The sequence below is a fragment of the Podarcis pityusensis genome (genome assembly GCF_964106645.2).
Source record: "Podarcis pityusensis genome assembly, chromosome: 15".
NCBI lineage: Eukaryota > Metazoa > Chordata > Lepidosauria > Squamata > Lacertidae > Podarcis > Podarcis pityusensis.
Window position 1 is genome coordinate 26,044,493 of NC_138040.1, and position 25,087 is coordinate 26,069,579.

A 25,087-nucleotide genomic window follows, 5' to 3' on the forward strand; every position below is an offset into this window, starting at 1 on the left:
CATTATAAAGCTCTCTTGGATGTTTAGTCAGAATCTCCTTTCTTGTAACTTGAAGCCCTTGGTTTGGGTCCTGTCCTCCAGAGCAGCAGAAAACAAGCTTCCTTCATCTTCCATGTGACAACTTTTTAGATATTTGAAGACAGCCATCATATCTCATCACAGTCTCCTCTTATCCAGGCCAAACATACTCAACTCCCTCAACCTTTCCTCATAAGGCTTCCTTTCCAGACCCTTGATTGTTTTGGTTGCCCTCCTCTGCACACATTCCAACTTATCAATATATATCCTTCTTAAACTGTGGTGCCCAGAATTGGACACATTGCTCAAGGTGTGGTCTGACCAAGGCAGACAGTCCAGATTCAATACCTGGAATCTGCAGGCGGGGCTGGGAAAGGATCCCTGTCTCAAGCTCCAGATTGCTGCTGCGGGGGGGGGGGGGCAGACTTTGGTCTTCCAAATTTCAGTGGTGCCCTGTGCAAGGTCAACATACGGTGCCCCCTGCCACTTGCCTTCTGTTTTGCATGTGCACTACATCATAGCAGTGGCGCCCTGCGGTGCCCCCCTGGCCCAGTGCCCCGTGCAGAGGAACCAGTTGCGTTGCCCTAAATCCACCTTTGACTGCTGCCAGTCGGTGTACATGATACTGAACTACAGGAGCCAGCAGTCTGACTCAGTATAGGGCAGCTTTCTATGTTCTGTCTGAAATTGAGCTCTGGGAAACGTTACCTAGGTTTCCAGCTTGTCAGGGAAAAGTTGGCTCTGCCAAATGGCTATTGGTAGTACAGTCGGACCTTGGTTTTCAAACAGCTTAGTTCTTGAATGTTTTGGCTCCCGAATGCTGCAGACCTGGAAGTGACTGTTCTGGTTTGTGAACTACTGTATTTTTGGAAGCTGAACGTCCAACAGGGCTTCTGCGGCTTCTGATTGGCTGCAGGAGCTTCCTGCAGCCAGTCAGAAGCCACACTTTGGTTTCTGAATGTTTTGGAAGTCAAATGGACTTCCGGAACGGATTCCATTCGACTTTCAAGGTACGACTGTACTTGTACTGTCATCGACCTAACCTCCTCTTCAATCACCTGCACACTTTCATTGAATGTTGGATTGCGACTGGGTTGAAGTTCCCACTCAGTCATGAAGCTGTTAATAATTGCTTTAAAAGTGTTTGTGAAGATTAAGGCACACCATGCATGAATTTGTTTTCCCCCCTCCTAAAAATGGGGACTGGACTTCCTGAACCACAAGAACAGGAACAATGTCCTGCAAGACATGTAAATTAATAAGCTGCTTTAAGCTTCTGTTACAATTCATTGGTATACAGTGGTACCTCGGGTTACATACGTTTCAGGTTACATACGCTTCAGGTGACAGACTCTGCTAACCCAGAAATAGTACCTCGGGTTAAGAACTTTGCTTCAGGATGAGAACAGAAATTGTGCTCTGGCGGCGCGGCAGCAGCGGGAGGCCCCATTAGCTAAAGTGGTGCTTCAGGTTAAGAACAGTTTCAGGTTAAGAACGGTCCTCTGGACGAATTAAGTACTTAACCCGAGATACCACTGTATAAATTTTGCTTTTATAAAATAAAAAATGCAAGTTGTGACTCTGCATTTGTATGACAGGTGTGCTTTTAGCGGCGGTGTGCGGTCAATAGACTAGGGGGACTAGGCTAGTTCCCTAAATGTTCCTGGTAAATTAGAGTATTCAAGTATTAAAGCCTTGCGCTTCCTTCCCCAAACCCGTGAAGCTTCTGCCCAGCTTAGGGAGGGAGGCACGATGCTCACATGTGTGATGTCAGGACGTCACAATGTCACACATGCAATGTTGGGCCCCACAATCGCCTCACAAGCTGGTGCCTCTGTGGCCCTACAAAAAATTTCACTGCACACCACTGGGTAATAGTGTTATACCTGAGCTCTGACTTCACTCACTTCCAATGGCTCATGGTGGATAAGATAATAAAACACACACCGGAGATCTACAAAGAGAGAGTGGGTGGAATGGATGTTCTGAGCCATAACGTTTCTGCTCCAGCCAGTATCCTGCTTGTGTCAGTCTAGATCAAGGAAACTAGTATCACAGCTGTGCTGAAACACAGCACCCTGCGAGTGTTTCTGCAGTAGGCTGGGTCACCGCAGGTTCTGGTGATGACAGCTCCCAGCTTCAGCAGGGCTGAGGCAGCCACAGCTACAGAGAAAAAGCAGCGGCTCCGATTTGAGAAAGCTGCCAATAATTCATTTCGCACCATCGATTCCAGGGCGCAAATACCTCATCGCTATGAATTTCCCAGAGGGGGCAGAGAGCCAGGGAGGCAGGCAGATGCTTCTGCTGCTCAGGCAGGCTGAGAGGAAATTAGAATAAATAACTAGCCTTTCTGACATGTAACTAGAAAGGTCTTTTGTGAAAATCCCATGGAAAGACGCCGCTCTGTAGAGGAGACTGCCACAACGCTATTGATTTCCACTGGCCCGGGCTTAAAAAAATAAACATAAACATAAAAGGATATGTGATTCTCTCCCATGTTGAGCAGCCAGGTCGCCAAAGGGAAGGTAGGGGGTGGGGAAGGGAGAGAGTAGACTGGGAGAAGCATTGGCTGTTGCTGTTTTCCCCCACCCCACCTGAAAAGGACCATCTCAGAGGCAGTAATGCTCTGAATATGAGTTGCTGGAGACCACAGGAGGGGAAAGTGGTCTTGTGGTAATGTCCTGCCTGAGGGTTTCCCACAAGCCTCTGGGTGGCCACTGTGAGAAAAGGATGCTGGATTAGATGGGCCACGGGCCTGATCCTGCAGACTCTCCTTATACAGTGGTACCTCGGGTTAAGAACTCAATTCGTTCTGGAGGTCCGTTCTTACCCTGAAACTGCTCTCGACCTGAAGTACCACTTTAGCTAATGGGGCCTCCCGCTGCCGCTGCATGATTTCTGTTCTCATCCTGAAGCAAAGTTCTTAACCCGAGGTACTATTTCTGGGTTAGCGGAGTCTGTAACTTGAAGCGTCTGTAACATGAAGCGTCTGTATCCCGAGGTACCACTGTATTCTTATAGCAACAACACATCATCCTTCTCCTCACCTGAAAAACTTCCACTGACTTTGCTGAAGGCCCAGATGTCAAGCCCATGGAAGGAGACCAAGTATGATCCATGGTCTCGATGATTCAAGATTTTACTCGCTAGGCAACCCAGCCTCCCACACAGGCATGGTGTTATGCCATAAGATGCAATTCTGATCTGGAATCTGCTAGAACAAAACATAACAATAACTGAATCTGTGGTGGTTGTTGCTCACTGGGACTGGTGGGGTGAAAGGCATGGAGCCCAACAGTAGGTGGAGCCAGAGCTAATGACAGACAGGAGACTGAGCCAATGACAGGCAGGGCCAACTAATCCTAGTTTTGTCCCCATCCTCCTCCCTGCTTGGGTTGCACAAGGGTGACGCGGAGATGCGGGGCTCATCCATACTGTTGTTTAAAGTGGATACTAAGTGCTTCGCATACCTCCATGAATGTTCCATTGTCCATATGGCGTTCTCTTCCAAATCGTTGCCTTCCCAGGATTTCATTTCCTTTGGTCTGGCTTTCCCCCTAGCAGGGGTAAGGAGAGCAGCATGAGAAAATCCAGATCAAGGAAGGAAGGGGAAAGTGTGGGAAGACAGTGATTTGGAGGAGAACAGCATATGGAATTAAGGGAGGTGCAAGACACACTTAGAATCAACATTAAACCGCAGTATGGATGAGTCTTAAGGAGGAAGAAGCTGCCAGGCAGTGCCACCCTCAAAGCTGGTTGTAAGCAAGAAGGGAAGCAGATGGGCTGAGGTTGGTGGGGAAGAGCTTTTTTTGCCCTCACGGACCAGCTTCCATTTAACCGAAGTAATCCTGTTTCCTATTGAGGCTTGCAAGTGTGTTAAGAGAGACAAGATTTCTGCACAGTTAGCTACATCTTACCTGTTCCATGCTCACCTCCCCCCTCTTCTGTTACAATATTTATGAAGGGTTTTTTTGACGGGCTTCTGTGTGGAGGCGGAACTGCCAGCCGAAGGCAATGCGCACCCACCTCTGTTGACAGCTGTGCCGGCTCACCTGGAATCCCCCTCATGCCACCTCTGTCACAAAGCTTCCTCAGTATTCTCTCTCTCTCTCTCTCTCTCTCTCTCTCTCTCTCTCTCTCTCTCTCTCTCGTTGGCCTTTCATTCACTCAGCCCACCTCATTCTCCATGGCTGGAGGCACCATCGGTGGTTGGGTGGGAGTAGGAGGGTGGGCTCATCTTCTTCATGTTTTCCCTCTTCTCCACTGCGCTCGGTTCGTGAAGCTGAATTTAAATCAGCTCAAAGGTAACCTGACAAGCCTAATTGAGTTCCGGGGAGTGACAACCCAGGGGACACGAAAGAGGAGAGAGAAGAAAGGAACACCTGGTGGCGATGGAGGAATCTGGCCCTAAGGTAATTGGAAGTATGGAAGCCGGTGGAGTAATGCAAATGGGTCAAAATGGAATGAGCAGTGAAAAGTGCCTGCTATGTCCATAGAGAGAGGTCTCTCTCTCTCTCTCTCTCTCTCTCTCTCTCTCTCTCTCTCTCTTCCCCACCCACTCTACTCTTGTGACTATAGTGTGACACACACACACACACACACACACACACACACACACACACGTCACAAGAATAGAGTGGGTCCTAGTCTATCTAGTGATCCAGTGTCCAGTTGTGTAGCGTGGGTTCTTGGTGCCCAGGGCATGTCACAGAGTGGCACAGTGGAAGGCCACCCCAGCCCCAGCCCTCCCTGCTGACCGAGTCATGGCAGTCTGAGCTGGCAGCCAGTTAAGGGAGGAAGAGGCTCGAAGGGGCATCCCGTTTGCAAAGTAGGAGGTGGCTTCCAGAGCTTCTTGCCTCTCCTCGATGGGCAGCAGCGCCTACCCCCTGCCTCTTGGCCATCCCAGGGGCAGGGGCATCCCTTCACCGGCCATGAGGGGAAGGAGGTGGAACCGCTGCCCCAGCCCTGAAGGCTTGGCCCAGGCACAGCTTGGTGAGTGAGGGAGCCAGGGGGCACGCCTAGTTGTGCCCCCTCGTGCCCTTTCAAAAAATCTGGGCCTAGGGCCATGGCTTCCCTGGGCTGCCCCACGCTATGTCCCTGCTGGTTCCAAAGCTTGGTCCCCTGAACCATTTAATATCCCGCCACATTATGGAAAGGGCTGAAAATTTAGGTGTGGGGCGGGGAACCCTGGTTATCTCTCGCCAGAGTGGTGCATGCTCTGGTTATCTCTCGCTTGGACTACTGCAATGCGCTCTATGTGGGGCTCCCTTTGAAGGTGACCCGGAAACTACAACTAATCCAGAATGCGGCAGCTAGACTGGTGACTGGGAGTGGCCGCCAAGACCACATAACACCGGTCTTGAAAGACCTACACTGGCTCCCAGTACGTTTCCAAGCACAATTCAAAGTGTTGGTGCTGACCTTTAAAGCCCTAAACGGCCTCGGTCCAGTATACCTGAAGGTCTCCACCTCCATCGTTCTGCCCGGACACTGAGGTCCAGCGCCGAGGGCCTTATGGTGGTTCCCTCGCTGCGAGAAGCCAAGTTACAGGAAACCAGTCAGAGGGCCTTCTCGATAGTGGCACCTGCCCTGTGGAACGCCCTCCCACCAGATGTCAAAGAGAAAAATAACTACCAAACTTTTAGAAGACATCTGAAGGCAGCCCTGTTTAGGGAAGCTTTTAATGTTTAATAGGTTATTGTATTTTAGTGTTTTTTGGAAGCCGCCCAGAGTGGCTGGGGAAACCCAGCCAGATGGGCGGGGTATAAATAAATTACTATTATTATTATTATTATTATTATTATTATTATTACACCACAAATTGCAACAGGTTAGATGCTCAGGCAGTGCCATGCTTCAGTGTCCACACCTTTGGAAGAGAGGAGGACTAAAGGAATCCCAAAACAACTTGGTTCCTTCCATGCCACCTTATTGTTCCCAGGTTGCCCCATCAGGTCCAGGGGCTACCAGCTGCCACTGGGAGAGTGATTTGTTTGGAGAGGAAAAGAAATGGAAACCAGTGCCCCAAAGGCAGATGGTGCTGTGTCCTGCTCCCCCACTGACCCAGACATACTTGCGGCTGCTAGTTGTGTGATAAAGTGTGGTCCTGCAGGCCGCCGAAGGAGGGATAATCACAGCCCTTTCTCAAATGATAGGGACTCTGTTGCAGCCCAATTCCCTCGGCAAAAAAGTGTTGTTATTACAGCAATTGCTGGGAACTGGCTTATTGCAGGGGACAAAAAAAGAATAAGAAAGGTGAAGCAGGGAGTCATAGAGAGAGCGAGAGAGGGGAGGGAATGGCCCTTTAACGGTTGCACAAATCTTGCCAGTAGAAAAGCCCAGGCCTCTGAGGATTCCCTTGGGCTTTTGTTCACTTTCCGTGATGTGGCAGGCAGATTGAGGCAAGATGGAAGCAAGTCTGGCCTAGCAGGGCTGGGCATGAATTTGGGAGACCTCAAAGGATTGGTCTTGGTCAGCTGTGTGCGCACCTGAGGTCAGGGATGGGTGAATCTATTCATTTTTATTTCCCTCGGCTTCAGTATCCAGTGAGCTCATTCTGTTAGCGCATAAATGTACACTTTTCCTCCTCTGCTCCCACATCCCACATGTCTCCAGAGGACTGGGGGAATCCTTAAAACAGATTTATGAGGGGAGAAGAGGAGGGAAGATGCATTGTGCAAGGGGAAATCCTTGTGCCAATGCAACTAGTTTTCTGCTGTGCGACTACCAAACAGCAGCAAAAGCATTTGTATAGCACTCTTAACAGTTCAACACACCTCATATGCATTATTTCCCTGTGACCCTGTACCAATAGCCCATTGGTGAGTGTTAATACCATATTTACTCGAATCGAATGCTCACCTTTTTGGGCCAAATCACGTTGCGAAAATTAAGGTGCGCATTCGATTTGATGGCACATTTACATTCACCAGCAAATACTTTTTTGGTTTCAAGGTTCTGAAAATTGAGGTGCACATTAGATTTGATGGTGCATTAGATTTGAGTAAATACGGTATATTATCCCCATATTACAGATGGAAAAGCTGAGGCAGAGAAGAATTCCAGCTAGCCTAATGTCGTCTGGTGAGTTCACAGCAGAAGGTGAGATTCAGACTGGGAGTCTTCACTCAGTCTCTTAGTCATGCAGTGATATGAGCTCCCTGAAGCTTTCATGTCAAGATTGATTATCTCCAGGAGAGGAAGTGACTAGTTATGTTCCTGCCATGCGAATCCCCAAGAAGAGGAGGCAGAGTTTCCACCATGCTGTTATGTAAAGGGCTTTTTTTTATTCATGTGGATGCCAGATCCATCACAGGCAGGTGAGCAAAGAGAGTGAGGAATGAATGGATAAATTTTATTATTTAGATGGAGGGGGGAAGAAAATGGTGATCGCATCCAAACGAGTCCCGTCTGCCATAGAGATAGGAGTGCAATTATGGGACAATAAGGTCTACTGAGATGAGGCTATTGTATCCGAACAAAAAAAAGAGAGTCGAGACGAAATTGGTGTTGAAAAGGAAGCAGATGGAACTGTATTATCTCAGCAGCAAAGACGCCATAGAAAACCTGCAACATCAAAGTGGCAATAGAGAAAGAATTTAAGCTGCAGCACTTTCAGATAGGAGAAGGAACAGTATCAGCGGTGGAACAAAGGACATGGAGGCCTGGAGTACCGCTCACCTCTTTGCTGAGGCAGAACAAGAGGAGTTGTAAAAGCAATTAGTGCCAGGAAGGAAGCCAAATCGCTAATCACAGAGGCTGCAAGAAAAGTGAGGATATCAGAAAAGCCCTGTGGCTGGATCAGGCCAAAGGCCCATCTAATTCAGTCTCCTGTTTCCCACAGGGGCGAACTAGATGCCTCTGGAAAACACACAAGCAAAACATGAGTACAACAGCCCACTGTTTGTGTTTACAAGAAGGAAGAAGGTTTTCAAAGCTTGGAGCTGCCTCAGATAATCCTGGGAACTGTAGTCTGGTGAAGTGACTAAGGTCACATCCACAGTCATGGCTTCCCTCAGAGGATCCTGGTCACTGGAAGCTTTAATTCCCAGAGTCCCCTGTGAATGATTGATTGTTAAGCCTCTCTGAAAATTGGAGTTCTGCGAGGGGCCTCCTCGCAACTCTCATCAGTCTTTGCAGCTCCCAGAATTATCTGGGGGAAGCCATGACTGCTTAAAGTAGTATTAGGTAAAGGTAAAGGGGCCCCTGACCATTAGGTCCAGTCGTGACCGACTCTGGGGTTGAGGCGCTCATCTCGCTTTATTGGCTGAGGGAGCCGGCGTACAGCTTCTGGGTCATGTGGCCAGCATGACTAAGCCGCTTCTGGCAAACCAGAGCAGCGCACGGAAACGCTGTTTACCTTCCCGCCGGAGCGGTACCTATTTATCTACTTGCACTGGTGTGCTTTCGAACTGCTAGGCTGGCAGGAAGTAAAGTAGTATTGTAGTGCCTTAAAGGGAGTGAATGTGGCCTAAGGTCACATCCACACCCACCATTTAAAGCTCTATCATTCCGCTTTAACAGCCAGGGAGAATCCCGAGAATTGAAGTTTGTTAAGAGTTCCCAGCACTCTTAACAAACTACAATTTCCAGTGTTCCCTGGAGAGAGGGAAGAGCTGTTCAGTGCTTAAGAAGAGACTGGCTGGATTGGGCCAAAGTTCCATTTAATCCAACATCCTGTTATCACAATGACTCATGGTGGTGATAAGGGCATAGTGCCTCTGATTCTGTCCTGAATCTCCCAATGTCCAGCTTCACTGCATGGCCCTTTGAAATATACTCGGAGTCGAGAGAGGATTTCATGCTCTTTATTCAGCTCATAGTGGTGAGGAGGAATGGAAGTTCCCCCAGAATGTCTGCTTTATATACATTATTTACACAGTGGGCGCCATGTGATTGGCTAATTCCGGGATTCTCCTGTAGGCCAATCAGGTTGTGGATTCACTTCCGCCTGGAGCTTGATTGGGTGGCTCCTGTGGACCAGTGAGACTGCTGCATTCTGAATCCTATTGTTCTAGGACCTATCAGACTGCTGCATTTTGGATCCTATTCAACTCAGTACATAACACCTTTATTGGGTAGACATATTGGGGGGAAGGACTCTATCCACTTTCTTCACTCCATGGATAATTTTATACGCCTCTGTTGTGTCCTTTTTCCCCTCTCCTTTTTTTCTAAATTAAATTAAAAAATCCTCCAAAGTTGAAACCTTTCTTCATGGGGGAGTTGCTCCAGGCTGTTGATAATTTAGGCTGCAAGGCCAGACACCTTCATCTGCCCTAGCTGCAACAAAACATGTCTCTCCTATATCCGTCTCTACAGCCAACCTTCCAACAGTCTTGACTTCACCCACAAAGGTGGTTCTTCTCCATTGACTCCCGAGACAGATGTGAACCATTTCCATTTTACTCTCCATTCACTCAGTTTGAAGATATTCTTCCGGAGCACTTTACAACCACTTTTTGTTTAAAGCACCCCGAACAATTTTGTATCAACAGCAAACTTGGCTACCTCACTTTTCGTCCCTAACCCTGCATTATTCATGAAAAAGCTCAGACCTCCATTACTGATCTTTGGGGGACTCCATTTTCTATATCCCTTTCCTTTCAGAACTGTGCATTCATTTCTGCTTTCTGTTCCTTAGACAGTTTCCTGATCCATAGACCTGCCTCCTTATCTCATGATGGCAAAGCTTGCTGAGGAGTCTTTGGTGAACACTAGAAATGGGATACGGTCCTACAAACTGTTTCCCTGTATGAAATACAGAGAATTACCGGCACTTACAAGCCAGATGAACATTGCTTTGCACTCCCGAGAGGTTGCTACGTGATGTTACACATGACCTAATGAGGGCTTCTTTTTGGCATGACCTTAATAAATCTGAATGGCAATTTACATACTAAATCAAATTAAAGCCATAAATTCATTAAAAATGATAAATGTGTTGATTAAATTAAAATGGTTAATTAAAATAAAAATTAAAGCACAATTTGTTAAATTACACACATTTACATTTAGCACATTCAAAGTAATCTAATTAGAATAAAATTGAAGAAATTCAATTTGGGCTAATTTCAACCGGAATTAATCAATAAAGAAAACACAGTTTCTAAATTTCTTTGAAACTCAGATTTTTAAAAGTCTTTGTGACTAAGGACCGTAATTTAACCGACTAAACACGTTATTATTTACTAATGAAATACTATAAGTACCCATCGTTTGGCCAAAATATTCAGCATGTATTTGTCATATTGATTTAACCCCATGTATATCAGTCTCATTTATCTAAATTACTAGTTTCCCAAACATTTTATCCTTGCAAGCCATTTGCTTAAATTTAGCTGTCCTGAATAATTGCTTCAGTCCCAGTTAGCATTCAGATTCAATATCTCTTAATCTACACCCAGGATTACATTTTTCACCAATACATTCCTTAAGCACGATACAGTCCTGCCCAGGGGAAGCTACCCCCATGTCTACCACCAGGTGGCAGCACTCCATTGCCTTACTTCCTGGTCGGGAAATGTTAATTTACTAGCTTATTGATAAAAAATGGCAGTGTTTTGCAGCAATGCCTCAGAATTTTTTTGGGCACTGCAGCATTCTAGATTGTTATTATAAAACATGGCACCACATTTTGAAGTTCCTCTGGAAGGTGAATTTATGGAGAGCATTGCAAATCTTCTTTTGTGCAGAGTCAACATGCTGGCAGGGCGCTGTCCTAATTTAAGAACAAAACAAATGAGGCAAGGCTTCTGGATCAGGCCAATAGCCCATTTAATCCAGCATCCTGGACCTCGGCGCAAGAGCACTCTTGTGATTTCCAGCAACCAGAATTAAGAAGCATTACTACCTCCCACCATGGAGGCAGAGCATAGCTGTCCTGGTCGGTAGCCATTGGTAAAGGTAAAGGGGCCCCTGACCATTAGGTCCAGTCATGGCCGACTCTGGGGTTGCGGCGCTCATCTCGCTTTATTGGCCGAGGGAGCTGGCGTACAGCTTCCGGGCCATGTGACCAGCATGACTAAGCCACTTCTGGCGAACCGGAGCAGCGCACGGAAACGCTGTTTACCTTCCCGCTGGAGCGGTACCTTTTTATCTACTTGCACTTTGACATGCTTTTAAACTGCTAGGTGGGCAGGAGCAGGGACCGAGCAACGGGAGCTCACCCCGTCGCGGGGATTCGAACTGCCGACCTTCTGATTGGCAAGTCCTAGGCTCTGTGGTTTAACCCACAGCGCCACCCGCATCCCATTGGTAGCAGTCTCCAATTGGTAGCAGTCTCCAGTTGCCGTGAAAATGCTGTGACTGTGTCAGGGACTGGCTGGATGAGGAAGATTGGTGGGAGCTGCCCACCCAAGAGCTCCCCAGGGAGGGCACAGAAGACGATGTGTTTAGATCTCAGATCCTGGTGGTGGGACCCTGAAGAGCAGCCTGCAGAAGGGATGAACTGGGAGGTGCTAGAAGCAGGTGGTTTGAGCGATCAGGAGAACGAAGGTCTTCCAGGACAGGGTTAGAAGCTGACAGTCACAGTGCGAGCGCAGACTCAGAGAGGAGTCAGAGGATGGCTCTGCTACTGTCCAGTGTCAGACGATCCAAACCCCCGCGGTAGGTTGCCAGGAAGGGATAAGACGAGAAAAGTTCTTACCAGTGCTTTTTATTCAATATTCACAGAGAGGGGCTAGAAATGCTGCCTCTTGGAGTAACGGAGTTGCTCAGAGTGAATCTCCACCCCCTCCGTCTCTCCCACTTCCTCATGCATCATCGCTATGGGTGCTGGAAAGGGCTTTTTGCCTTTGAGCTCTCTGCTCTCCTACTTTCAACTCCTGCCAGGTTCTGGGAGAAGAGAGGTCTGGAATGCTTTCTAAAGACACTGAGTCTGTCAGCTGTCTCTCCCCTGGTGCGTCTTCTTCTTCCCCCCCTCCCCCATTATTTCCCAGCTTTGCCCCTCATCTGCCTCTGAGCTGTGACCTCCCTCAAACCCTCTTGTAATTCTGAACTGTCTCCTTCTTCTCTGGAAGGGTCAGCCTAGGGAGGCTGTCTCCACCATTCCTCCTCTGCCCAGTCCCCGACAGCTACACAGCAGTTCCTGTCTGATACCCTGATCGAGGAGAGTCCTGCACAATGCTGAACCATGGGCCAGCCCAGCTCAGAGGTGGAGCTCGCCCCCTCGATGCAGCCTTCACCTGCTTGGGAAGGATCCAGAGTGAAAGTCTAGTGGGGTGGAGCTACTGGCCAGTTTCAGCAACATCTTAGCTGGATTATCTTAGCAGAGGACTCTGCTGTTTTGTAGTTTTCTGCTAATGAGGAGCTAATTGTATTCCATGCCTGCAGTGTGTGTGCCTGCCCTGTGGTTGACCTGGCTCCTTGACAGCTCCTTGACAGACCATTACTAAAACTCTGAAGACGTCACAGCTTCTCACTATGTCATTAAGAGTCCTGAATTCTGCAAGTGGGGATAGGGGGCAAGAAAGGGTGAGGGGAGGAGGAGGAGGCAGCCTAGCTTCTCACAGTGGTGCAGCAGGACTTGTGGGGAGGAGAGGGGCACTAGCTGCTGCAGCTGCACTCCTCAAGCTCTGCCAGCCGGTACCACTCAATGCATCTAACTACAGTGATGCTGGTGGCAGGAGGGGCTTAAGGCAGGCTTCCTCAGCCTCGGGCCTCCAGATGTTTTTGGCCTACAATTTCCATGACTCCTAGCTAGCAGTACCAGTGGTCAGGGATGATGGGAATTGTAGTCTCAAAACATCTTGGAGGGCCAAGGTTGAGGAAGCCTGGCTTAAGGGGTCGTGGCCCTTCAGTAGTCATAGCTGCCAACCATAGAGACTACATTGCTGGAGTGGAAGTGCAGCCTTGTAAACATCTGGTGTGGTTGCCTCCTCTGATGTCCAAGGTGGGTTGATGGAAGCTTCACAGTTTTACCACATATCTTCTAAGGCTCCTGCATATAATAGTATTGTTATATATTTCTCTTGGTAACAACCATTGCGTATGTAACCCGAGGTACCACTGTATTTATATTGTTGGTTGCATTGAATTTGGTGTTTTAATGACATCTAACTCAAGGGGGGCAGACTAGAAATCTAAACAGATAAATGCAAACAACCTCCCACTGCAATGATTTAGGGACTAATTTGTTTATGCCCATCAATCTGCAGCTGGAATACAGAGAGTCTTTTGCTGGGCCATGTCCAGCCATGATGTCATTTTATTAGTGTTTATGATTCAATCTCCTGCCATTATTCAGCTGAAATTACAGGCTCTCATTTTCCATTTTCCCTCAGTTTTACCCTCCCCCAGTTCATGTATTTGTTAAAGGCCATTTGCCAAGCATTTCCCAGAGGTTGTGGATTCACCGGTACCCAGAAGAGCAGACAGTCCTGCGTCCCCACCTAATTGAAGGCTCACGTGACTCCCATTTTCTTGTTTTGCTTTCTCAAGAACCAAATTACAGGCCAGACCGGAGGAGAACATTGATTACAAGCAAAGTGTCACAAGAACCAATTAAAAGGCTGTTGAGATTATTTTTATTACAAGTGAAACGTCCCTGAAATCCTCCTGCGTGCAAGGAAACATCCACTTGAGGAAGAAAACTACTGAAGACAAGGCTCTTCAGTGTCGCTGGAACAAGCATCTATTGATTGAGTCCGGGGGCTTCTGAGACTTGGCTGTAGGGAGCCAAAGTCAGCTCAAGGAAACAGTGTTTGATTCTCTTCTCTTCACCCCCCCACCCTCAATATCTGTGCAATCTATAACCCATTACTTTCTCCAGGCTCGTTCACACATTACAACGAACACAGACGCCAACTGTCTCTACACATGTACAGGTATTTGTGCAAAAGATCGATTTGTACAGCTCAGCTATTGCATTCTTTCACACACCCCAGTCTGTGAGCTGTGAGAGGCTCCTGTGCTTAGTTTCTTTTGAATGAAGACCAATGGCTACTGTGGTGTCTTTAGGATATATGGTTTATTTACACCTGTATACAATCTGTATACAACCACAGAGCCTAGGACTTGCCGATCAGAAGGTTGGCAATTCGAATCCCCATAACAGGGTGAACTCCTGTTGCTCAGTCCCTGCTCCTGCCAACCTAGCAGTTCGAAAGCACGTCAAAGTGCAAGTAGATAAATAGGTACCACTCCGGTGGGAAGGTAAACGGTGTTTCCACATGCTGCTCTGGTTCGCCAGAAGCGGCTTAGTCATGCTGGCCACATGACCCGGAAGCTGTACGCCGGCTCCCTCGGCCAATAAAGCAAGATGAGTGCCGCAACCCCAGAGTCGGCCATGACTGGACCTAATGGTCAGGGGTCCCTTTACCCTTTTTACCTTTATAACCTGAGCATAGGATGGAAGGGCTCACAGCACTAACAGCCCCCAACATATCTTGTCTGCCCATTAGGTTCCCAGGGAGATCCTCAAGCCACAGTTCTGAGTCCAGCACAGAGCAAGACAAGCCTCTCTTTCTCTCCATCCTGAAATGACATGGTGGGAAATGGCCCACCCATTTGTCCCCAGAGCAACAGAGCAACCTCTTTGGACATGCAAATGGCAGTAGTTAACTGGCCAGCCAGGGCGATTGCCTTAAGAAAGGAACTGTTTTGGCTGGTTTAACAAGTTTCCTCTTAAACATTTTACTTTCACAGCTATAGGATCACAGGTTTGGAAGGGGCCTGCAGTCGTAATCATCCAAACTGACTCCCCAAATCTCTAACACTGTAAACAGTACACAGACCGTACACTCAGTGAACATCATATGTGTACAAGTGCACAGCTCAGCTTGTTTGTGTACACAGATTGTATACTCATTAAATGTAACATGTGGACACCACTTTGCTCTCCTCTCTTGGTTTGCCTCCTTCTCCCCTCTCAGAAATTGGATCAAGGAGGAGGGGAACTGGAGACCCTCCAGATGTTATCAGACCCTAACTACCACCTGCCCCAACTTGGCAAATGGTGTGTAGCCTATCAACACCTAAAGGGCCACAGGTTCTCCACCCCAATTGTAAGCTGAATAAGGGCAGGAACCCCTCTCTAGTCCTCTGCTTATGGAACCCTTAAAGCATGGCATATATCACTGTAGCTCAGGTGTAGAGTAAAGGTCCAGGTTCAATCCTTGCCATCTCCAGGTAGAAATGGGACAGACTGCTGTCTGAAACCTAGTCTGACTCTGTATAGGGCAGCTTCCTCTCTACCTAACCAGTCAGCAAACTGAGAGCCCCCCACTAGGTGCTTCTTGAGTGCCTCCATCTTGCAGCTAACTATCTTGTGAGGCTGCTTGTCTCTCCCTTTTCCTTCTCCCCCCTCCCTATGTTCTTGGCCACTCACAGGGAGGCAGGTTGCTATGGCAACAACATTCCCCTCTCAGGCAATAGCAATAACCGTGTATGGTAGCCGGTTGCATCTTTGAGTATGTAGGGTGCTCTTTGCCCAGTAAACCAAGGTGCCCTTTGCTTTGCAGGAGAGACCCATTCAAGTCTTTTGTTTGCAAGAACCTGTTTATTATAACTGCTCAGTTCAAGCAAGCATTACAGTGCAAGCACACAGGGAGGGTTGGTTCTGCAGCAGTATCAGGTCATCCTCCTGGCCCTGTTCACCAAAACTCTGAACAAAATCCAAAATTGTTTTCTACGATGTTTTTGAAACAAATCTTGAATCAGACCAGGCAAGTGTTAAATTCAAGGGTGCCAAATATGGGGGGCCATGGAGGCCACAAAATTCTAATTCAGAGGGTTTGTTAGAATTCCTGCTCCATGATTGCAGTCATGGGAATGTTGTCTTTCACATGACGGTGTATGTTTTGACTCCACAAAGTGGGAAGTGACGGAGACAGGATGTTTGTGTTACTGTGTTCCGTGAAGTCGGATTATTGTCCTTTGTTTTTTCACTTTGCTGTCTGATGCTTGAGAGAGAGAGGGAGCCATGTCGCAGTGCTCTGTGTGTAATTTATATGTAAATAAAGTTGATTAACAAAAATGTTGAGTTGCTGAGGTATGTCACGCAAGCTGCGAACACTCTGCGGATCCCTAAGTGTGCCGATGTCTGTTGGCATTGGGCGCTGTGATGTTCGGGCAGAAGAAAGCTTTTGAAGCTCCCGAATGATTGACCAGGAGGGAGGGAACATGCCAGTCGGGCATGTGTCTCTGCTAGGGTCCTACTCAAGTGTAGGACGAGCTCCTGACAGGGCTGCTCCCCCCCACTTCTCTGGTAGTTGCATACACATGCCGCCAGGCATTTGTGTGCATACAATGTCATGCATGCACACACAGCACACTGACATCACGCGGCCCTGGGCTCCCTCTATCATGGGGCAAGGTGGTGTGTGTGCCCTAATTCAACCTTCTTTAGCCTGGTACTCTCCAGATGTTTTGGACTGCAACTCTCAGCAATCCAGGCAGGCACAGGGGAGTTGTATATCAACACACCTAGAGGGCAGCAGGTTGGGGAAGGCTCCTATAATCCTTGTGATTGGATGTGAATTTGCATATATTTCACATGGCCTGGGGTAACGAATGGCAGCCATCCGAGGTTGATGCTTCTAATGCCCAGGTACCAAGAGAGGGTCCCAGAAACTGATGTTGGAGAATTCTGATAGAAATGGGAGTGCAAATTGCCAGTGCTTGCTTAGATAGATGGATGCCAACCAAAGTTTATTCATCCCACATTGTCAATAAACCAGCAAAGCACATACAATCAGTATTTGCTGCTGTTGTTGATTTCAGTCCACAACTGATATGTAATTGATGACATTTCCCTCCTTCCTGATTTGCAGTGCATTTCTTTTGCACTGAAATGAATGCTGTGGGTTAATGTAATAATAAGGTGATTAATTACGTTATTGCACCACAGCAGACAGTGAGGCAAATGGAATATGTTTTTGCTGGAAGCTGAACTGCAGTGGAACAGAAACAGTGCTGCATGTGACAAACATGGGGCAAGAAAGAAATCACTACCTTCTCACACCCCTAGTCCCAAACTGATGAGCTGGTGGTTGTTAAGCCAGTGCTAAAAAGGAATACAATTCCCCCCCTTTTTTGCTTTTATATCTGCTGCATTCTCCTTAACAACGTGCATTCATTTGGATTGTGCAACGGCCCTTCCACCTCCCACGAGTGTCCCATTATAAAATAACTCTGAGAAATAAACACACAGCATCTCAGCCAAAACACAGATCAGGCCCGGCATGCTATTTGTTATACAATTCATGTTGATAACCATTCAGGTAATAAGTATCCATCTCCCCATTGTCAAGAGTGCAAGGCTCCCTGCTCAGCTCAATTCTCTGGATTGTATGGGAAATAACTTATGTCAATAGGATAAACGCCACACTAAATTACATCAAATGGCAGTTGGCTAATGGAGCGTTATGCACACGTCATGAGAAGAATCATTTTTTACATCTCTTGAAAGAGCCCAGTGAATACATAGCTTAGGGCCATTGCAGAACATCCCTACTGAACCTCATTGCAGGTTCTGGATGATTGCTAGTGATCTTTGGTTACAGACAGATTCTTTGAAGATAGGAAGGTTCCTTATACTGAGGGATCACCCACACTTCCATTTGTCTGACCAATTTCTCTGAGAAAACCCAAATGGGTTTCCCCGCAGATTGACATCTGCTCTAATTCAGTGGTAAAGAGCAGGTTGTTTGCAGGGCAAACAGAAAACCACTCGGACCTGTGAAAATCTCTTGGACCAGTGCTTTCTGGATGGGCCAATGATCTCACTGATGAGCCCTCATCAATGAGACCATTGGTCCACCTAGCTCAAGATTGTGTCCACACTGACCACCAGGAGCTCTCTAGGGTTTCAGAGAGGGGTCCTTCCTAGCCCTACCTAGAGATGGTGGTCGTGATCATACCTCAGACCTTCTTCACGCAGAGCATCTCCTTTACCCCTGAGTAACAACCCTTCAAGCCCTTGCTGCAGGTTTTCTGCAACCTGAAAACCCAAATGGTTAGATTCCTCCAGCAATATCCATCACATGAGGTTCTACTGTAGTACTGGCTTCACAGCCAGCTTCACATATTTTGGGGTTAGACTGAGGAGGATAGCAGTTGGGGTCAGCGGAAGGACTCTGGGCTGGCAGGTCTTGGGATTCTAATAAAAGCAAACCTAGTAGATTGTGAGTTCAGGCTGCCTCTCTTTGCCCTCTTTAGATGGCCCTTGCACTGCTGCTGCCCTCACAGGAGACTACTTTGGCCACTTCAGAGATGCTAGATGGCACGGCTGCTACAGCCACTTGATTCTTTGGCTGTTTTGGAGGTCTCTTCAGGGATGTCCTCATCCCTTGGAATCAAGCTCCAACTGGAGCCAAGTGCAGGGTGTGGCTGGCTTAAATACCCAGGAAGGGAACCGCAGGGAAGATGTTTTCTCTTCTGGTCCACTCCCAGAGCCATGCCCTACCAGCTCACTCGTGATTGGCTGCAATTGTGGGAGAGCCACAGCCACAAGCGCCGGTGGTGGAGGAGTAAGTGATGTCCTTCTCAGGCCTGCATTGAAGCGGGAAGTCTGCGTGGCAGCATCACAGCCACACTGGACTGCAACTGCCACTCCCCTCCAACAGCCAGTAAGCAGTACTTCTAGAAGCTTGAAGTCTCCCCACCCCCGTTGTACAGGACCGACCACAATGCCATGTGGCCCATGAGTTGAAACTGGCACTAACGTGGCGTTCCATTCCATTCCAAAAATTCTTTTTACACAGCGTTAACCACGCTGAGGACTTGAGGGAGCCGCGCTTGACGGGATATAAATCTCGGAATAATTAATTTTAAAAGTATTTGTGGGAGAGCATCACAACCAAATTAAACTGGGAAAACCCATGAACACATGCTGATTTGTTAGCATGGGAAATACTGGAATTTGGTGCTCAAGGCTTCTAAGAAACCACAATGCCTGCAATTCCAGATATGGTGTGGCACAGCTGGTTGTAGTTACTCAGTGGCACAGAGTCTGGGAAGCACTCTGTACAGCAGGCATAGGCAAACTCGGCCCTCCAGATGTTTTGGGACTACAATTCCCATCATCCCTGACCACTGGTCCTGTTAGCTAGGGATCATGAGAGTTGTAGTCCCAAAACATCTGGAGGGCCGAGTTTGCCTATGCCTGCTGTACATGGTTAAAGGAACTCTCTTTATCAGCACTTTATCTGACCTGTTTTTAAATTGAGGACTATTCTGGGTCAGTCCCTTGCAGTTTAAATGGGTTTTTAGGTCTGCACTTCCCTCTCTTTTTACCTGTTTTATTTTTGCTTTTAGTTATTCGTTGTTGGATTTCATGGCTTTTAAATTGCTACAAGCCATTCTGACACAGCAGCAAATGTGGAGATATTAAGAAGTTTTATAAATAAATAAGTAAAATCTGTCCTGGGCTGGAATACCAACAAACCAGGTTCCAGGACCCTTTGCTTAAATCAAGTCCTGAGTTAAATACATGGAAACTGGGCCAGGAGAAATGCAAAAGTTGCTAGGCACCCCACCAGCAGCAATCTGGTGAATCGGTGCACATATTATGTATAGTTTTTCAAATAAATGGAACCATCCAATCACACTTAGTCTTCTTTTTAACAAAGGGTCATGTATGCATGCAAACACGCCGCAAGCTAGATAATGTCTCATTTAATTCCACACCAGAAATAACCCACCAGCTCTTTATCAGATTTTTCTTTTCCTATTCCACTCATTTCCCTCTTTAAACCATCTAGAAAAGCATAACTTGGTTTTAATCATATCGATGGAAGGGGCCTGCTAGAAAATCAAAGCATTTGCAAAAGAGGCACGTGGAATTAATTCTGTGAAAGCCCAGGGCCTGCTTCGGCTTGAATTAGAACTCAAATTTGGAGGCGCCGAGAAGAAATATTATATTACCCCCGCCAAAGGAGCAAATTTGCAGTGATGGAAGAAGGTTAAAGGGGTGAGACGAAATAACATGATGTTGGCACAAGGAAGCTGAAAGCCCTTGAAACAGTTGGTATTGTAACCTTAATGCAGTAATATAGAAGTTTAAAAGCACGTCAGCTTAACGCTAGAGTTCTGTACACATTGGCGGCTTGAAATGCAGCGAGGTCGTTTTCCCTGCTGTGTTCCAACTTGCATTCGCACATTGCTGTGCACATCAGAGAGGGGCTGGGGTGTCTTCACTGTTTATTTTCCCCATGCCTGCAACCCTCATATTCATGAAGCTCTGAAGCCTGCATGTGCTGTCAGCTGCACATGTGTAATGGCTGCCTGAGATATAGACACCTCACCTTAACTGCAAAGTGAATGTGGGCTTGAAGGAAATATGAGTATGGTTTGAGGGAAAAGGCGTGAAACAGCAGTATTTATCAGGAAGCTACAGGATAGATAAGGATTGGGGATAGCGTCATGTGTACTAGGTTTCCAACACCAGCAGTGGGAGTCCACCTGAGCTGGAATAAGAGGCAATGTGTACACAGCCTTGGAGAGGCTAAACAAGGTAGGCTAAGCAGCTGATCTAAGGTGCCATGGTAGCCAACGAAGATGCCATCTCCTTCCAGCACCTCTTACTACTCTGTAGGTCATGCGTGAAATATTAGGTGTGGGTTTTGTGAGCAGGGCACACACAGAAAGCTTCTCCAGCTGAGCTGTACCAGCTAAAACTGTCTGGCAAGCTGCTGTTGGAAGCAAGATGCAGGACTAGATTAAGCATCCACCAGCAATCCACCAATTGTGGCAAGGAGCCAGTGATGGCTTTGTCCTCTAAGAATCTGTCTAGTCCTTTAAAGGCATCTAAGTTGGCGGCAACCACTACCTCTTGTCGCAGCGAATTCCCTAGTTTAACGACGCACTGTGTGAAGAAGTACAGTGGTACCTCAGGTTACAGATGCTTCAGGTAACAGATGCTTCAGGTTACAGACTTTGCTAACCCAGAAATAGTACCTCTGGTTAAGAACTTTGCTTCAGGATGAGAACAGAAATCGCGCGGCGGCAGCGCGGCAGCAGGAGGCACCATTAGCTAAAGTGGTACCTCAGGTTAAGAACAGTTTCAGGTTAAGAACGGACCTCCGGAACAAATTAAGTTCTTAACCCAAGGTACCACTGTACTTTTGTCTGTCCTGAATCTTCCAAAATTCAGCTTCATTGGAAGGCCCCGAGTTCTACTATTAAGAAAAAGAGAAACGTTTTTTCCTTTCCCCACAACACACATAATTTTATCTAACTCTTATATCCCATCCTGCTTACTTGCCTTTCCCCCCCTAAAAATGTTGTAATGCTTGCAGAGGAACTGTCAAGGATCTCTAGAATCACTCATCTCCCATGATTCAGTGGAAGCTTTTAGGGAGGCCATAATATCTTCTTCAGCACATGATTCTGTGACTCTGCCTGGCACTGGCAGGGCTGTGGACCCTGAGGATTCAGCTGAAGCAGGCAATGAAGCAGACCTCCGCACAGCTGCCATCTCCTGTCTGAGCTCCTCCAGCTGTTCCACTGGTTCCTCTTTATTACCTCTAATGCCTCCTCCGAGTCCCTCGATGTCATATCAAGTGGAAAGAGAACAGGGAGGATTTGAAGTTTCCTGAAAGCATTATTAGAACACAACAGGGAAACCCATGAAACATAATCCAAGTAAGATTGTGTTTTGGAAATGTTATTGTGTTAGGAATGCAGGAAATTGTCTTATGCCCGGGTCGGACCACTGGTCCAACTAGCCCCCTGTTGCCTGGACTTGTCCAATCACTTGCTCCCTAACCCTTTAAACTGGAGGTGCTGGAGATTGAATTTGTAATGTAGGCATTTGCTTTACCACCAAGCTGCAGCCTCTCCTTATACTGTATTGCACTGCATCAAGTGAAGAGATCATCGTAGCTCTAGGCTTTTGTGTGAATAGTGAAGGCCAACTCTTTGATACATCTCATCTGCTTACTTGGTGATAGGAAACTGATCTAGACGGCTTTGATCTACCAAGGCTGCCCAAATACTTTTATTAAAGTGTAAATCTGGCAAAGTTTGCTATTGCCTTCTATTCTTAGAATCACAGAATTGTAGGGTTGGAAGTGATGATAAGGGTCATCCAGAAGAGGAAGAAGAAGGAGAGTTTGGATTTGATATCCCGCTTTATCACTACCTGAAGGAGTCTCAAAGCGGCTAACATTCTCCTTTCCCTTCCTCCCCCACAACAAACACTCTGTGAGGTGAGTGAGGCTGAGAGACTTCAGAGAAGTGTGACTAGCCCAAGGTCTCCCAGCAGCTGCATGTGGAGGAGCGGAGATGTGAACCTGGTTCCCCAGATTATGAGTCCACCGCTCTTAACTACTACACCACACTGGCTCTCTAGTCCAACCCCCTAAAATGCAGGAATATGAACAGTTGTGAGCTGCCCTGAGTATATCTTGATACAGAAAGGGAATATCTTTTGCCACCCTCATAAGCTGCGGGGAGTGCATAGGTGAAGGCCTTATCTGTGGCAGCCCCTATGTTGTCGAACTCCCTCCCCACAGACATGCATCTGGCAACTTCACCATAGAGCTTTCAGAGAATGCTTAAGATCAGACATAGGCAAACTCGGCCCTCCGGATATTTTGGGACTACAGTTCCCACCATCCCTGACCACTGGTCCTGCTAGCTAGGGATCATGGGAGTTGTAGGCCAAAAACATCTGGAGGGCCGAGTTTGCCTATGCCTGCTTAAGATGTTACACTTTACCCTGGCCATTGACACCTGAGATATATATTTGTAGGATCCACCCTGTTCTTCCAAATCTAATTTGTTTTAGATGGTTTTTAACATTGCATTTCGAGTCGTTGCAATAATAATACACGCATTATGAGGCGATTTACAAATATACCAAAAAGAAAGCTAAAACTAGCTTAAAATCTGTGTAAAGAAACAATAACTTAAGATGAGGAAACAGATAATGGACACAAGGAAACCAACATAGTTTGTCAAGTGGTGTGCATGGTAACAGTCCTGGATAATAGTAATAATATATTTGATTTGTTTGTCAGTTAATGCAAAAATCTCCAGGTGACTTATGCACACAACTAAAAAAACAGGGCACTGCCAACAATACGATTGCATTGTTAAACCTGCTTTTAAACAGATTAATCATAAGGCAATGTGGCACCTGGCAGGATTTGTGGCAGCTTTGGGGCTCAGCACAAAAAAAGCGATGGTAGTCCATGGGAGAAGGGGGAGCCACTTGGAGAGGTTTGAGGTAGGCCATGGACCCTCTCGGTCCTCTGCCAGGGAATCTTGCCCTCCACCGGCGGAGAACGTGTCCACTTGTTTACATTGCATACGAGAGCTGAAATGATAGGATATTATGCTAGCAGTTTATGGACAATTAAATTTAAACACCATACTCCACTGCCTTGGCACCGTTAAACAAGCCACTTTGGTTATCTGCCCCTGTTCAGGGGGGGAGGCATCGACCGTGACAGAGGAGGAGAGAGTCCCTGGGGATTAATGATCCCATATAGCAAAAGAGGTGGAGTGGGGAGTTTAAAAAGAAAGGGAAAGAAAAGAGGGCTTTATTTTTTATTAGGTCTTAAATAATTAATAGGCCAGTGGTGCTCAGCGGCTTAACCGCGCTCTGCTGCTGCAGCGATCAGGCCCTGGAGCCCATGAAATCTGTGACACAGGCCTCCGGGTTGCCTAGCAACCAGCGCAGGCCCAGATATGCGCTCGGCCGTATCACAAGGCAGTGTTACTGCAATTAATACAGCGCATCGCCAATGGCCAGAGCCGCATTACTAGTCCTTTTTATTTTATTTTACATTTTAAAAAAAGAAAAGTCAAAATTATTTGCTGATTTCTAAAAAGAAATCCTTGCCTTAATTCAAGAAATCATATGAACCATGTAAACTAATCACCTAGATATGGGTTTTTGTTGCATTGCTTATTCTGCTTCTGCTAGGCAGAAGTCTAAGGAGCTGTTTGGGACGTTGTAGTCTTTTCCCTCACTAACCTAAATCTTTGAGGTTTCACTTTCTCATTCGTTTCAGACACATCTGTGTAGTGCAGCCATGTGGACTAGAAACAAAGGAAGCCAAAAGATTTTCTTCAGATTGCAGGATTTTGTGTTGAATGCCAAATGCTTCTCTTTCATGAGGTATTTATGTTGCCTTGGATGTTGAAAGTGCTGTGAGGTTGGCTGGTCATGTTATCCTCTACTGTTTTGCAGACTAGAAAGGTTAGGCAGTAGCAGTTTTGGCTAAAGCCACCCAGTGACTCTGAGGCTAAACAGGGGACTACTTAAACCCTTGACAGCATGGATGCTGAGTCACGGACATGAAGGCCAAATGTGGCCCTCCAGGCCTCCCTAGCTGGCCCTCCCCTTCTTTCTAAACCACACTCCAAACCAGCTGTGCTTGTTCATTTTTGCCAGGCTAGAATATGCCTTTCAACCCTAATAATGTTTCTTGCTTGCTTGAATGAAAGTTAGAGAAGGGTCTGTATGTAGATACTAGCCTGCCATCTAAAGGTAAAATTAGCTTTCTTGGCTCCACCCCTTTTGCTTCTGGCCCCACCCACCACTGTCACATGGCCCAGGAAAAGTTGCCTAAAGTGGAATGTTGCCCTTGGGTTGAGAAAGTTTCCCCTAGGCATTGCCTCTTAGTGTTTGGGAAAACTGAGGAAGATAGGATTTGGGGCTGGAAAAACTGGCTTACGTACAACACTAAAAAAAACAACACCTAGAGAACAGCCGCAGCTAAAAGGCAGGCTGCTTAAGTTCAGTGAAATCTCCCACTGGGGAAATAAGACTTGGCTTCTGAGAATGAGCATGCTATGAGCTAATTCCAAGAGGCCTTTTCATTCTCAAGTAGGGAGATGGTGAAGCTGATGTATGTCAGAGGAACTGCGCAGAGTGCGGACCGTCCGGCAGCAGCCATCCATTCCATGTGCTTTAAATGTCTCTCAGCTCCTTTAAGCACAGGGCTTCTTTTAAATCACCCATCTTCCAGAGAACTCAGTCACAAGCAAGCCGATGGGTGACCTTTCCTGGCGTGGCATGGTAATTGCTTGACTCATGGGCCATTTATTCAGCTCCAAGGCAGATGGGGAAGTGGGGAGATTGAGGGGCAAGCTATAAGGAGAGTGATACTAACCC

General features: G+C 47.0%; 1 long non-coding RNA gene across 3 annotated transcripts; it reads left to right on the plus strand.

Annotated features, from left to right (window-relative positions):
- Positions 1 to 4,105: 4,105 nt before the first annotated feature.
- Positions 4,106 to 14,853, plus strand: LOC308464392. Of its 3 annotated transcripts, none has more exons than XR_013979998.1 (3): positions 4,106 to 4,430; positions 7,053 to 7,337; positions 9,662 to 9,864. It is a non-coding gene; the product is annotated as an uncharacterized lncRNA (long non-coding RNA). The 3 variants fall into 3 exon arrangements; XR_013979999.1 differs by lacking the exon at positions 9,662 to 9,864 and adding an exon at positions 14,421 to 14,853 and having other exon boundaries at positions 4,107 to 4,430; XR_013980000.1 differs by lacking the exon at positions 9,662 to 9,864 and adding an exon at positions 14,421 to 14,853 and having other exon boundaries at positions 4,107 to 4,430; positions 7,053 to 7,119.
- Positions 14,854 to 25,087: the final 10,234 nt, after the last annotated feature.